The sequence below is a fragment of the Pristiophorus japonicus genome, unplaced genomic scaffold, assembly GCF_044704955.1.
Source record: "Pristiophorus japonicus isolate sPriJap1 unplaced genomic scaffold, sPriJap1.hap1 HAP1_SCAFFOLD_29, whole genome shotgun sequence".
NCBI lineage: Eukaryota > Metazoa > Chordata > Chondrichthyes > Pristiophoridae > Pristiophorus > Pristiophorus japonicus.
In genome coordinates, this window is record NW_027252668.1 from 8,699,765 (window position 1) to 8,711,376 (window position 11,612).

An 11,612-nucleotide genomic window follows, 5' to 3' on the forward strand; every position below is an offset into this window, starting at 1 on the left:
GTTGCACCTTCCCTTTTCCTAATCTGTCAGCATTCAGATAATAGTCTGTCTCTCTGTTTTTACCACCAAAATGGATAACCTCACATTTATCCACATTATACTTCATCTGCCAAGCATTTGCCCACTCACCTAACCTATCCAAGTCACTCTGCAGCCTCATAGCATCCTCCTCGCAGCTCACACTGCCACCCAACTTAGTGTCATCCGCAAATTTGGAGATACTACATTTAATCCCCTCGTCTAAATCATTAATGTACATTGCAAACAGCTGGGGCCCCAGCACAGAACCTTGCGGTACCCCACTAGTCACTGCCTGCCATTCTGAAAAAGTACCCATTTACTCCTACTCTTTGCTTCCTGTCTGACAACCAGTTCTCAATCCACGTCAGCACACTACTCCCAATCCCATGTGCTTTAACTTTGCACATTAATCTCCTGTGTGGGACCTTGTCGAAAGCCTTCTGAAAGTCCAAATATACCACATCAACTGGTTCTCCTTTGTCCACTTTACTGGAAACATCCTCAAAAAATTCCAGAAGATTTGTCAAGCATGATCTCCCTTTCACAAATCCATGCTGACTTGGACCTATCATGTCATCATTTTCCAAATGCGCTGCTATGACATCCTTAATAATTTGATTCCATCATTTTACCCACTACCGATGTCAGGCTGACAGGTCTATAATTCCCTGCTTTCTCTCTCCCTCCTTTTGTAAAAAGTGGGGTTACATTGGCTACCCTCCACTCGACAGGAACTGATCCAGAATCAATGGAATGCTGGAAAATGACTGTCACTGCATCCGCTATTTCCAAGGCCACCTCCGTAAGTACTCTGGGATGCAGTCCATCAGGCCCTGGGGATTTATTGGCCTTCAATCCCATCAATTTCCCCAACACAATTTCCCAACTAATTAAGATTTCCCTCAGTTCCTCCTCCTTACTAGACCCTCTGACCCCTTTTATATCCGGAAGGTTGTTTGTGTCCTCCTTACCTTCCTTGCACTGCTCTTTCTGCTGGTCTTCCATTCCCTATCTGGCTGTGGACCCATGACCTGCGGTAAGACCAACTCGCTACACTTGCTACTCATGTCATTCTCAGCATCGTGGATGCTCCAGGGTGAATCCATCCTCAGCTCCAACTCCGCAACGTGATCCGTTAAGAACTGGAGGCGGATACACTTCCCGCACACGTAGTCGTCAGGGACACTGGAGTCATCCCTGAGTTCCCACATGGTACTGGAGGGGCATAACACGTGACCGAGCTGTCCTGCCATGACTTATCCCTTTGATAGGCAACAACAATGCTAAAGATTACTCACTCTTATAGAGGAGAAGAAAGTAAAACTACTCACCAATCACTCGCCAATCACTTATCCCCTTGGCTGTGACGTCACCTTTCTGTTTCTTTCTACTTCTTTTTTGCCTTCTCCCTGTAGCTGCACATGCCCGCCTCATCAACTGCCGCCGCCTCTCGCTGCCTCTGGGCCATTTATAGGCCTCTCTGACACCATGCACTCCCGCCTCACCCACTGCTGCCGCCTCTCGCTGGCGCTGGGCCTTTTATAGGCCTCTCCGACACCATGCACTCCCGCCTCACCAACTGCTGCCGTCTCTCGCTGCCGCTGGGCCTTTTATAGGCCGCTCCGACACCACGCACTCCCGCCTCATCAACTGCCCTCTCATGTGGTGGATACAGACTCACTGAATTCCTTGAAGCAAAAGCTTGATTTGTTTCAGGCTGCGGTGGAGATTAACACTTCTGAAAGGTACGTACTGCAGGGAATTTAATGGCCAGGCTGATCTCCTGGATTAGTTTCGATTGCTTAGATGGGTTGGAGAGGAATTTCCAGCTTTTATTTTCCCAAATTGTCCTCGTGTTAGCGCGAATGTACCCTCCAAGAATCACTCGTCACTCAGGGTCTGTCCATACATCAAAATGGTTTATTACACCGGCGGGGAGATGAAGCAACTGGTGGGTCCAGGTTCCTCTCTCCGCCGAACAAAGGCTTTCATGGATTTTTATATCTTTTACAACAGTTTACTACAGTTACATCAGCCCATTTCGGCCAGACACGATCCAATCATATTGATTTTAGATTACATATAGATTCAAATAAACCAATAGAAGTGGTCTCTAACCATTAGGTGACTGCGTGATTGTCTCATGTGTTACTAAGGGTTATTCATGGTCTTGTGACACGGTCTGCCACCCCCCCACCCTCCTTATCTTACTGTCCTTGGACGCTGTCTTTGGGCACTCTCCTTATCTTAGTCATGTTACAGAGTCGTATTGTTCTAACATGAACCAGGACGTCTTGTATGAGGCCTGTCAGCCCATTGATTAGGAACATCTGCAGAGCTCGTGTGTATCCCTGCGTGAGAAAACAGCAGGGATACACATGAACAACAGCCTGGGTCCTAGTGCCCGGTAGATGGAGCATCCTGGGCATGAGGCTTTTCATCATCTTAGAATCAGAGAGTAGTTATAGCATGGAAGGAGGACATTTGGCCCGTTGAGCCCATGCTGGCTCTCTGCAAGAGCTTCAGCTAAACGTACTCTAAATACTCTGTCCAGACCCCTCATGACTTTGAACACTTCTGTCAAATCTCCTCTCAATCGTCCCTGTTCTCAGGAGAACAACCCCAACTTCTCCAGACTATCCACGTAACTGAAGTCCCTCATCCCTGGAATCATTCTTGTAAATCTTTTCTGCACCCTATCCAAGGCCTTCTCATATTTATTAAAATGAGGTACGCAGAATTGATCCACCTCAGTCAATAAGCTCCCTGCTGGAGTGGAACTAAACTACAGAACCAGTGGCAACCTGTTCAACATTTGTCATCTCCAGGCTCGGTCAAACAACATCCCAACCTGTTGTCGAGCTACCGTATGCGGACAATACCTGCGTCTGTGCACCTACAGAGGCTGAACGCCAAGTAATAGTCAACATATTTACTGAGGCGTACGAAAGCATGGGCCTTACACTAAACACCCATAAGACAAAGGTCCTCCACCAACCTGTCCCCACCGCACAGCACTCTCCCCCGCCCCTCCCCCCACCCCCACCCATCAAGATCCATGGTGCGGCCCTCAACAAAGTGGGCCATTTCCCAAACCTGGGGAACCTCTTATCAACAAGAGCAGACATTGTCAACGAGATTCAAAACTACCTCCAATGCACCATTGCAGTCTTCAGCCACCTGGGAAAAGAGTGTTTGAAGACCAGGCCCTCAAATTTGCGACCAAGCTCATGGTCTACAGGGCTGTAGTGATACCCGCCCTCCTGTATGGCTCAGAGACATGGACCATGTACAGTAGACACCAAGTCGCTGGAGAAATACCACCAACGATGTCTCCAGAAGATCCTACAAATCCCCTGGGAGGACAGACGCACCAACATTAGCGTCGGCGACCAGGCCAACATCCCCAGCATTGAAGCACTGACCAGACTTGATCAGCTCTGCTGGGAAGGCCACATTGTTCGCATGCCGGACATGAGACCGCAAAGCGAGTGCTCTCCTCGGAACTCCTTCACGACAAATGAGCCAAAGGTGGACAGAGGAAATGTCACAAGACACCCACACAGTCTCCCTGATAAAGTGCAACATCCCCACCGACACCTGGCTGTCCCTGGCCAAAGACCGCCCTAAGTGGAGGAAGTGCATCCCGGAGGATGCTGAGCACCTCGAATCTCACCGCTGAGAGCATGCAGATATCAAGCGCAGGCAGCAAAAGAGCGTGCGGCAAACCTGTCCCATCCACCTTTTCCCTCAATGACTATCTGTCCCACCTGTGACAGGGACTGTGTCTCTCATATTGGAGTGTTCAGCGACCTAAGGACTCATTTTTAGAGTGGAAGAAAGTCTTCGTCGATTCCGAGCGAGTGAGAGCGGTGGCAGCGAGTGGGAGCAGTGGCAACGAGTGAGAGCGGTGGCAGCGAGTGAGAGCGGTGGCAGCGAGTGAGAGCGGTGGCAGCGAGTGAGAGCGGTGGCAGCGAGTAGGAGCGGTGGCAGCGAGTAGGAGCTGTGGCAGCGAGTGGGAGCGGTGGCAGCGAGTGAGAGCGGTGGCAGCGAGTGGGAGCGGTGGCAGCGAGTGAGAGCGGTGGCAGCGAGTAGGAGCTGTGGCAGCGAGTGGGAGCGGTGGCAGCGAGTGAGAGCGGTGGCAGCGAGTGGGAGCAGTGGCAGCGAGTGGGAGCGGTGGCAGCGAGTGAGAGCAGTGGCAGCGAGTGGGAGCGGTGGCAGCGAGTGGGAGCAGTGGCAGCGAGTGGGAGCAGTGGCAGCGAGTGGGAGCAGTGGCAGCGAGTGGGAGCAGTGGCAGATCAGAGAAGGCCAGTATCGCGAGAGCGAGCGGCACAGGAGGATAAAGGGCGGCGGCAGCGAGTGGGAGCAGTGGCAGCGAGTGGGAGCAGTGGCAACGAGTGAGAGCAGTGGCAACGAGTGGGAGCGGTGGCAGCGAGTGGGAGCAGTGGCAGCGAGTGGGAGCAGTGGCAGCGAGTGAGAGCGGTGGCAGTGAGTGGGAGCGGTGGCAGCGAGTGGGAGCGGTGGCAGCGAGTGGGAGCAGTGGCAGCGAGTGAGTGCGGTGGCAGCGAGTGGGAGCAGTGGCAGAAGGTGGGAGCAGTGGCAGCGAGTGAGAGCGGTGGCAGCGAGTGGGAGCAGTGGCAGCGAGTGGGAGCAGTGGCAGCGAGTGAGTGCGGTGGCAGCGAGTGGGAGCTGTAGCAGCGAGTGGGAGCAGTGGCAGCGAGTGAGAGCGGTGGCAGCGAGTGGGAGCAGTGGCAACGAGTGGGAGCAGTGGCAGCGAGTGGGAGCGGTGGCAGCGAGTGAGTGCGGTGGCAGCGAGTGAGTGCGGTGGCAGCAAGTGGGAGCGGTGGCAGCGAGTGAGAGCGGTGGCAGCGAGTGGGAGCGGTGGCAGCGAGTGAGAGCGATGGCAGCGAGTGGGAGCGGTGGCAGCGAGTGAGTGCGGTGGCAGCGAGTGAGTGCGGTGGCAGCGAGTGGGAGCGGTGGCAGCGAGTGGGAGCGGTGGCAGCGAATGAGTGCGGTGGCAGCGAGTGGGAGCGGTGGCAACGAGTGGGAGCGGTGGCAGCGAGTGGGAGCGGTGGCAGCGAGTGGGAGCGGTGGCAGCGAGTGAGTGCGGTGGCAGCGAGTGGGAGCGGTGGCAGCGAGTGAGTGCGGTGGCAGCGAGTGGGAGCGGTGGCAGCGAGTGAGTGCGGTGGCAGCGAGTGAGTGCGGTGGCAGCGAGTGGGAGCGGTGGCAGCGAGTGAGTGCGGTGGCAGCGAGTGGGAGCGGTGGCAGCGAGTGGGAGCGGTGGCAGCGAGTGAGTGCGGTGGCAGCGAGTGGGAGCGGTGGCAGCGAGTGAGTGCGGTGGCAGCGAGTGGGAGCGGTGGCAGCGAGTGAGAGCGGTGGCAGCGAGTGGGAGCGGTGGCAGCGAGTGAGAGCGGTGGCAGCGAGTGGGAGCGGTGGCAGCGAGTGAGTGCGGTGGCAGCGAGTGGGAGCGGTGGCAGCGAGTGAGTGCGGTGGCAGCGAGTGGGAGCGGTGGCAGCGAGTGAGTGCGGTGGCAGCGAGTGGGAGCGGTGGCAGCGAGTGGGAGCGGTGGCAGCGAGTGAGAGCGGTGGCAGCGAGTGGGAGCGGTGGCAGCGAGTGGGAGCGGTGGCAGCGAGTGGGAGCGGTGGCAGCGAGTGGGAGCGGTGGCAGCGAGTGAGTGAGTGCGGTGGCAGCGAGTGGGAGCGGTGGCAGCGAGTGAGTGCGGTGGCAGCGAGTGGGAGCGGTGGCAGCGAGTGAGTGCGGTGGCAGCGAGTGGGAGCGGTGGCAGCGAGTGAGTGCGGTGGCAGCGAGTGGGAGCGGTGGCAGCGAGTGGGAGCGGTGGCAGCGAGTGAGAGCGGTGGCAGCGAGTGGGAGCGGTGGCAGCGAGTGAGAGCGGTGGCAGCGAGTGAGAGCGGTGGCAGCGAGTGGGAGCGGTGGCAGCGAGTGAGAGCGGTGGCAGCTTGGAGGAGGTCAGCTGGTGCAAGGGCAGAAGGTGAACAAAGAAGTAAAAAGAAATTGAAGTGTGACGGGTAAGTGATTGGCTGGTGGATTGGTGAGTATTTAATCTTTTTCTTTTTCTTTTTATTTCCTTTGCACCTGGAAACCTTGTCATTGTTGCCAAATTCAATTAATTCAGAGTTTAAGTCACGGCAGGGGAGTCCAGACCCGTATCATCCTCCTCCTGTGCTATGTGGATGCTTCCGGTGTCCCTGACTACGATGTGTGCAGGAAGAGTATCCAGCTGCAGCTCCTAACAGACCGCATTGCGGCACTGGAGCTGTGAATGGATTCACTCTGGAGCATCCACGATGCTGAGGATGTCGTGAATAGCATGTTTAGTGAGTTGACCACATCACAGCTAAAGGATACTCAGGCAGATAGGGAATGGGTGACCATCAGGCAGAGCAGTGGAAGGAAGGTAGTGCAGTGGTCCCCTGCGGTAATCTCCCTCCAAAACAGATACACCGTTTTGGGTACTGTTAGGGGAGATGGTTCATAAGGGGAGGGCAGCAGCAACCAAGTTCATGGCACCATGGGTGGCTCTGCTGCACAGCAGGGCAGGAAAAAGTGTGGGAGAGCTATAGTGGTAGGGGATTCTATTGTAAGGGGAAAAGGTAGACGTTTCTATGGCCGCAATCAAGACTCCAGGATTGTATGTTGCCTCCTTGGTGCAAGGGTCAAGTATGTCTCGGAGCAGCTGCAGGGCATTTTGGAGCGGGAGGGTGAACAGCCAATTGTCGTGGTGCATTTCGGTACCAATGATAAAGCTAAACAATGAGATGAGGTCCTACAAGCTGAATTTAGGAAGCTAGGAGTTAAATTAAAAAGTAGGACCTCAAACGTAGTAATCTCAGGATTGCTACGCATGCCACATGCTAGTCAGAGTAGAACTATCAGGAGAGTTAAAAAGAATGCATGGCTTGAGGAGTGGTATAAGAGGAAGGGATTCAACTTCCTGGGACATTGGAGCCGGTTCTGGGGGAGGTGGGACCACTACAAACCGGACAGTCTGCACCTGGGCAGGACCGGAACCAATGTCCGAAGGGGAATGTTTGCTAGCACTGTTGGAGAGGTTTTAAACTAATATGGCAGTGGGATGGGAATCCATTAAGGGAGACAGATGGAAGAAAAATGGGGGCAGAAGCAAAAGGTAGAAAGGAGATAAGGAAAGGTGGAGGGCAGAGAAATCAAAGGCAAGAATCATAAAGGGCCACATTACAACATAATTCCAAAAGGAAAAAGAGTGTTAAAAAATCAAGCCTGAAGTCTCTGCGTTTCAATGTGAGGAGCATTCGTGATAAGGTAGATGAATTAACTGTGCAGATAGTTGTTAACGGATATGATGTAAATGGGATTACTGAGACATGGCTCCAGGGCGACCAAGGCTGTGAACTCCACATCCTGGGGTATTCAATATTCAGGAAGGATAGACAGAAAGGAAAAGGAGGTGGGGTAGCCTTGTTGGTTAAAGAGGAGATCAATGCAATAGTAAGGAAGGACATTAGCTTAGATGTCGAAACTGTATGGATAGAGCTGTGGAAACCAAAGGGCAGAAAAGGCGAGTGGGATTTGTGTACAGACCACCAAACAGTAGTGGTGAGATTGGGGATGGCATCAACCAGGAAATTAGGGATGCGGGCAATAAAGGTACAGCAGTTATCATGAGTGACTTTAATCTATATATAGATTGGGCTAACCAAACTGGTTACAACACAGTGGAGGAAGATTTCTTGAAGTGTATAAGGGATGGTTTTCTAGACCAATATATTGATGAGCGAACTAGAGAGCCGGCCATCCTAGAGTGGGTCTTGTGTAATGAGAGAGGATTAATTAGCAATCATGTTGTGCGAGGCCCCTTGGGGAAGAGTGACCATAATATGGTAGAATTCTTCATTAAGATGGAGAGTGACATAGTTAATTCAGATACTAGGGTCGCGAACTTAAAGAAAGGTAACTTCGATGGTATGAGTCGTTAATTGGCTAGGATAGACTGGCAAATGATACTTAAAGGGTTGACATTAGATAGACAAAGGCAGACAGTTAAAGATCACATGGATGAACTTCAACAATTGTACATCCCTGTCTGGCGTAAAAATAAAATGGTGAAGTTGGCTCAACTGTGGTGAACAAGGGAAATGAGGGATAGTGTTAAATCCAAGGAAGAGGCATATAAAGTGGCCAGAAAAAGCAGCAAACCTGAGGACTGGGAGAAATTTAGAATTCAGCAGAGAAGGACAAAGGGTTTAATTAGGAGGGGGAAAATCGAGTATGAGAGTAAGCTTGCAGGGAACATAAAAAAGGACTGCAAAAGCTTCTATATATATATGGGAAGCGAAAACGATACATGAAGACAAATGTAGGTCCCTTGCAGCCAGAATCAGGTGAATTTATAATGGGGAACAAAGAAATGGTGGAGCAATTGGACAAATACTTTGGTTCTTTCTTCACTAAGGAAGACACAATAACCTTCCGGAAATACTATGGGACCGGAGGTCTAGCGAGAAGGAAGAACTGAAGGAAATCCTTATTAGTCAGGGAATTGAGTTAGGGAAATTGATGTGATTGAAAGCCGATAAAACCCCAGGGTCTGATAGTGGGCATCCCAGAGTACTTAAGGAAGTGGTTCTAGAAATAGTGGATGGTATTGGTGGTTATTTTCCAACATTCTATAGACTCGGAATCAGTTCCTATGGATTGGAGGGTAACGAATGTAACCCCACTTTTTAAAAAAGGAGGGAGAGAGAAAACCAGGAATTATAGACTGGTTAGCCTGACAGCAGTAGTGGGGAAAATGTTGGAATCAATTATTAAAGACTTAATAGCAGCGCATTTTGAAAGCAGTGACAGGATCGGTCCAAGTCAGCATGGATTTATGAAATGGAAATCATGCTTGACAAATCTTCAAGAATTTTTTCAGGATGTAACTCGTAGAGTGGACAAGGGAGAACCAGTGGATGTGGTGTATTTGGACTTTCAAAAGGCTTTTGACAAGGTCCCACATAAGAGATTAGTGTGCAAAATTAAAGCACATGGTATTGGGGGTAATGTATTGATGTGGATAGAGAACGGGTTAGCAGATAGGAAGTAACGAGTAGGAATAAATGGGTCCTTTTCAGAATGGCAGGCAGTGACTAGTGGGGTGCCGCAAGGTTCAGCTATTTACAATATACATTAATGATTTAGATGAAGGAATTGAATGTAATATCCTCAAGTTTGCAAATGACAGTAAGCTGTGTGGAAGTGTGAGCTGTGAGGAGGATGCTAAGAGGCTGCAGGGTGAATTGGACAGGTTAGGTGAGTGGCCAAATGCATGGCGGACACATTATAATGTGGATAAATGTGAAGTTATCCACTTTGGTGGCAAAAACAGGGAGGCAGAAGATTATCTGAATGGTGACAGATTAGGCAAAGGAGGTGCAACGAGACCTGGGTGTCATGGTACATCTGTCATTGAAAGTTGGTATGCAGATACAGCAGGTGGTGAAGAAGGCAAATGGCATGTTAGTCTTCGTAGCAACAGGACTTGAGTATAGGAGCATGGAGGTCTTGCTGCTGTTGTACAGGGCCTTAGTGAGGCCACATCTTGAATATTGTTACAGTTTTGGTCTCCTAATCTGAGGAAGGACATTCTTGCTATTGAGTGAGTGCAGCGAAGGTTCACCAGACTGATTCCTGGGATGGCAGGACTGACATATGAAGAAAGACTGGATCGAACATAAAAATCTGATGGGATTGGACACGTTAGATGCAGGAATAATGTTCCCGATGTTGGGGAAGTCAAGAGCCAGGGGTCACAGTCTAAGGAAAAGAGGTAAGCCATTTAGGACTGAATGAGGCAAAACTTCTTCACTCAGAGAGTTGTGAACCTGTGGAATTCTCTTCCACAGAAAGTTTTTGAGGTCAATTCATTAGATTATATTCAAAAGGGAGTTAGATGTGGCCCTTATGGCTAAACGGATCAAGGGGTATGGAGAGAAAGCAGGAATGGGGTACTGAAGTTGCATGATCAGCCATGATCTTATTGAATGATGGTGCAGGCTCGACGGGCCGAATGGCCTACTCCTGCTGCTATTTTCTATGTTTCTTTGTTTCTATGATGATGATAATGACCCAGAATTGGACACACTACTCCAGTTAAGGCCGAACCAGTATTTTATGCAGGTTCATCCTAATATCCACCCTTCTGTACTCAATTCCTCTATTCATGAAGCCTAGGATCTGATAAGCCTTTGTAACTGCTTTCTCAACTAGCCCTGCAAACTTCAGCAATTGGTGCACATATTCTCCTGGGTCTCTCTGTTCATGCACTCCTTTAAAATTGTACCCTTTAGTTTATATTTCCTCTCCTCTTTCCTCCTACCAAAATGTATCACTTTTGAACTTTTTTACGTTAAATTTCATCTGCCACATGTCCGCCCATTCCACCAGCCTGTCTATGTCTTTCTGAAGTCTATCACTACCTCCTCACTGTTCACTGTACTTCCAAGTTTTGTGTCATCTGCAAATTTGGAAATTGTGCCCTGTACACACAAGTCTAAGTCATTAATATAGATCAGGAAAAGCAGTGGTCCCAATACCGACCCCTTGGGAACACCACTTCCTCCAGTCTGAAAAATAACCGTTCACCACTACTCTGTGTCACTTAGCCACTTTCATATCCATGCTGACACTGTCCCCATTATTCCATGGGCTTCGATTTTGCTGGTATTGGTAACACGCCTGGGATCACTAAACACAAAACCCAGTCTGTTAATCACTTTCAGCTACTGGACTTAGCATGTGTCCCACAGCATCTCTTCTACCCTCAATATGTGAATAGAGCTTCACGCCTGCAAACCTGGTTTAAGTTTAGATCCACTCAGCAAATCTATTTTAAGAAAAGCCTGTAGGCCAATGAGACATTGTTAAGGTGCCAGTGTGCTGCTGGTTTGCTCGGCATTTTGCCTGTAATGGACTCCGTATTTTGGTCTCCATATTTATGAAAGGATATACTTGCATTGGAGGCTGTTCATTGAAGGTTCATGAGGTTGATTCTGGAGATGAGGGGGTTGACTTATGAAGATAGATTGGGTCGAAGCACATTGGAGTTCAGAAGAATGATAGGTGATCTTATCAAAACATAAGATAATGAGGGGGCTCAACAAGGTGGATGCAGAGAGGATATTTCCACTCATAGGGGAAACTAAAACTAGGGGACATGGTCTTAGTATCAGGGGCCACCCATTTAAAACTGAGATGAGGAATTTCTTCTCTGAGGCTTGTAAATTTGTGGAATTCTCAGCCCAAAAGAGCTGTGGAGGCTGGGTCTTTGAATATATTTAAGGCAGAGATAGATAGATTTTTGAGCGATTAAGGGAGTAAAGAATTATGGGGAGCAGGCAGGGAAGTGGAACTGAGTCCATGATCAGAACAGCCATGATATTATTGAATGGCGGAGCAGGCCCGAGGGGCCAAATGGCCTACTCCGGCTCCTATTTCTTATGTTCTCATGTTCTAACTGAACATTTCACCCAGTGTAACCTTGTCTGTAATAAAATATGTGTCCTTTAGTAAGTCTCAGGTCTTTGCTCATGTCTGCTGCAAATTCCAGAGTT